We start from the raw sequence: 4,728 nt of genomic DNA on the forward strand, positions 1-4,728 counted from the left end.
AAAAGATGGTGGGATGCAGTTACTGCGTTTGGTGGAAGGGGCAGTGCCCGCGGCCTTTGCAAGTTCTCTGAAAAGGCTGCAAAGGTTGATATTGTGAACTTTTCGCTTAAACTGCTACGTGTCGACACCTGTAAGAAAGACACGAATAAGTAAGAGATTCCAGAGGGATGGAGTTTTAGGAAAGAAGGACTGGATGTAGGAGTTAGTGCCAGTCCAGAGCGGGGTGGAAAGGAAACGAAATGAGTGACAAGAGGAGTGGGGGGTTGAGTTCAGCGCTAGAAAAAGGCAAAGAGAAAAGGGAGCACATTTATAGATCAAAAGCTGGAATGTGTGGCCCTCTGGAAGTGGTCTAGGACAGTGATTCTCAACCATTTTTTCCTCTATGAACCCCTTTGAATACTAGTTTATTCTAGTGGATCCTGCTCCATAGCCATTCCATGTTTAAAAGCTGGCTTCATAGATACTTCTTTCAAAATTACTATTTTGTTTTTCGCACATTCTCTGAGAGAACACGTTTCAGTGACCAGAAACTATATTAAACTATGGAAAGCATTAGAGAAAAGAACCTAGTTATTTCTTGCAGTAAATACATCCAAATCAATTTTTTTTTCATGGACACTTAATTCCGCCGAGGTCGACTTTGCCTTTCATCCTTTCGGGGACGATAAATTAAGTACCAGTTTCGCACTGGGGTCGATTTAATCGACTTAATCCGTTTGTCTGTCCTTGTTTTTCCCCTCTATGTTTAGCCCCTTGTGGGCAATAAAGAAACAGATACTTATTTTATCAACTCTGAACGATAAAAGTCAAAGTCGTGTACGGCTGGATTTGAACCCAGGACGTAAAGAGCTGCAAGAAATGCCGCTAAGTAGTTTGCCCGCTGTGGGAATACTTCTAACAGCTCACTGCCTTAGTCACGAGAACAATAACAAGAGTAACAACAATAACAGCAACGATACCATGGATTACAATTTACAATTTTCCATGCGCGGACCCCCAAAAATTCTTATATGGATCCCCAAGGGTTATATAGATTCTGGTTGAGAACTACCGATCTATGACGTCCCTGTGTGTGCAGCATCAGCTCTAACACTGGTGTGAACATTACACCATTATTGGCTCAGTTGAATTGGTACAGTGTCGGCAATGTTAGCAGAAGTGAGAATGAAGTATTTTCTAGTCCTGAAGAGAAGGACCAGATTTTGGAACACAATGCAAATTATGTTAAGGACGTGCTTTCTTTGGGGGAAGACCTGAGTGACAATGATACATAATATTTGCTTGATTATAAGGGCTCTAGTTTGTATGCTACTCATGTTTGTCGAGTGTTAGGTGCAATGATGTATAATTGATACGCAAAGTGCAAGTGAGTAGATTTTTGGAAGAAATAACATTAGTACGTAGGTATATCCATTAAAGAAGATGACTTCCAAACCATTATTCAAAGATTTATTCAATAATCCTGACAGAAATAGCCACGCATAATCATATTTGAGCCCTGCCTCTGCAATAGAATCAAATGTTTCAAGTTGTTAACTTCTTACTTGCCGGGAGCACAAAACTGTTCTGTGCTCCTGAAGAGAGTTCCAGCAGGAACTTGAAGCTCTCTCTCTCTATCCGCTCAGTCGAAGTCGACTCGTGGTCACTCGTTGGATCAGTGTCCTCCAGTCAGTTCTATCCTGGGCCGCTTCTTTCAGATAGGCTATGTCCATTCCGGTATCACTCTTGATGGTGTCAAGCCAGCGGGTTCTTGGTCAGCCTCTTCCTCTCTTGCCACTGACCATTCCGAGCATGATGTCCTTCTCCAGAGATTTTCTCTTGAAGCACTTAATTTAATTGTTGAGCCATAATTATGTTTTACACAAATAAAGATAATTGAAGTTTTATTTACTGATTACTACATTGAAGAATGATCTTTTCATATCTATCTCTCTCTCTCTATCTATCTATCTATCTATCTATCTATCTATCTATCTATCTATCTATCTATCTATCTATCTTTCTTTCTTTCTTTCTATTGATCGTTTTTTTCTTCTTCCCCTTTTTTCCCCTTTTTTCTTCTTTTTTCATTTCTCTTTTCTTTTGTTCCTTTTCCTTTTCTTTTTTTTTCTTTTTCTTTTATTTTTTATTTTTTTGTTCTTTTCTTCCCTTTTACGATCCCTCTTGATCGAAAACCTACGCCACCCCCTTTTTTTGTTTCTTTTGTTTTTTGTTTTTTTCATCCCCCAAAAGAAAAGCTCTACATTGTAACTTGTCGCATCTGTGTGCAGCCCTGTGTGGCCAATAAAGAAACTTATCTATCTATCTATCTATCTATCTATCTATCTATCTATCTATCTATCTATCTATCTATCTATCTATCTTTCTTTCTTTCTTTCTTTCTATTTATCTGTTTGTTTCCGTGTGCCTGCCTGTCCATGTGTGTGTGCGTGTGTGTGTGTGTGTGTGTACTATGCATTTTCTTTAAAGCAGAAACGAATTGTACTCTGTATGCACGCGCACGCACGCACGCGCGCACCCACACACAGACACACACGTCATTTCGCTATCAGACAATTAATTACTCAGTCATTTTGGTTATGATGAAAGTGGTAGCGATGATGGTGGTGGGAGGTGGTGCATGCGCGTGTGTATGTTTATTTGTGTGCGTGTGTGTGTGTTTGTATGTGTGTGTGGCGCGTATTTGTTAAGGAAACAGATGAAGCTTTTACTGGATTAGAAAGGAAAATAAGCGGAGGTATGACGCTTATTAATGGTGTGTGGTGGCCGATTTTTGAGAGATTTTTCAGAGCAAATTGTTTGTTAGTCTTCGGTTTTTGTTGATCTTAATGTTTTAATGCTATCAAAGGGAAGGATGTTGTTGTAACCCTAAGCCCTTTTCACCCATCACCCATCACCCATTGTCGTCTCTGTTATAGGATTTCAAAAAGTTATCCCAGATCTTATAAGATAGCAAACAACAAGAAACAACAAGTACAACAGCAAACACAAGAGTACCACTATGCTGTCGAGTCTACGTCAGAGACCCCCTATCCTGGTCATCCGACCCGCTAGAAATAACAGCAAAACTCTCCTTTAGATTAAACCCTAACATATGTAAATACAGAGAAAAGACTCTTTAGCTAATTTAGTGCTAGATATACTATGTCAAAAATAAAAGCAAAGCATTCGACAGGAATGTTTTTGATTATAGATGTGTTCGTTTCTGGTTGATATGGACTCAAACAACAACTAGATTAATATCTATAGCTGCAATAACAACAATTATGATCCCGCACTTTGTATCCATCAGCATCGTAAGAACAATCGCCACCAGTATTGCTATCACAATGTTTATAACGGTCACCATATTTTTTTCTTTACTACCCACAAGGGGCTAAACATAGAGGGGACAAACAAGGACAGACAAAGGGATTAAGTCGATTACATCGACCCCAGTGCGAAACTGGTATTTTATTTAATGATCCCGAAAGGATGAAAGGCAAATTCAACCTCGGCGCAATTTGAACTCAGAACGTAATGGCAGACGAAATACCTATTTCTTTACTACCCATAAGGGGCTAAACACAGAGAGGACAAACAAGGACAGACAAACGGATTAAGTCGATTACGTCGACCCCAGTGTGTAACTGGTACTTAATTTATCAACCTCGAAAGGATGAAAGGCGAAATCGACCTCGGCGGAATTTGAACTCAGAACGTAGCGGCAGACGAAATACGGCTACGCTTTTCGCCCGGCGTGCAAACGTTTCTGCCAGCTCGCCGCCCTATTATAACGGTCACCATATATAAAAACAATCATGATTCTACAACATCTACAAGTTAACGAGGAAGTCTCTATATGATCACTCAGACTAGTAGGAATAGCAGTTAGACCTACCGGAGGATTACATTGACCCCAGTGCTCGAGTGATACTTATTTTATCAAGGCGGCGAGCTGGCAGAAACGTTAGCACACCGGGCGAAATGCTTAGCGGTATTTCGTCTGCCGCTACGTTCTCAGTTCAAATTCCACCGAGGTCGACTTTGCCTTTCATCCTTTCGGGGTCGATAAATTAAGTACCAGTTTCGCACTGGGGTCGATGTAATCGACTTAATCCGTTTGTCTGTCCTTGTTTCCCCCTCTATGTTTAGCCCCTTGTGGGTAATAAAGAAATAGGTATTGCGTCTGTCGTTGCGTTCTGAGTTCAAATTCCGCCGAGGTCGACTTTGCCCTTCATCCTTTCGGGGTCGATAAATTACGTACTAGTTTCGCACTGGGGTCGATGTAATCGACTTAATCCGTTTGTCTGTCCTTGTTTGTCCCCTCTATATTTAGCCCCTTGTGGGCAATAAAGAAACAGATACTTATTTTATCAACTCTGAACGATAAAAGTCAAAGTCGTGTACGGCTGGATTTGAACTCAGGACGTAAAGAGCTGCAAGAAATGCCGCTAAGTAGTTTGCCCGCTGTGGGAATACTTCTAACAGCCCACTGCCTTAGTCACTAGAACAATAACAAGAGTAACAACGATAACAGCAACGATAGCAATAGAAGCAACAACAGCAATAAAAATAATAGAAACAACGTCAAAAGCAGTAACGGCCTAGGGTTTCACATTTCAGTGTTGGTCTATTTTTAAAACTGTAGGGCAATGATACTGAAATGGTGATTCACAAGAAGCATTTAGATTTAGGGGTCAGTGATTTTTAAAAATATAAAAATATAATTTACGTCTTTAAAACACT

This window comes from Octopus sinensis, unplaced genomic scaffold (genome assembly GCF_006345805.1).
Source record: "Octopus sinensis unplaced genomic scaffold, ASM634580v1 Contig17454, whole genome shotgun sequence".
NCBI classification, from domain to species: domain Eukaryota; kingdom Metazoa; phylum Mollusca; class Cephalopoda; order Octopoda; family Octopodidae; genus Octopus; species Octopus sinensis.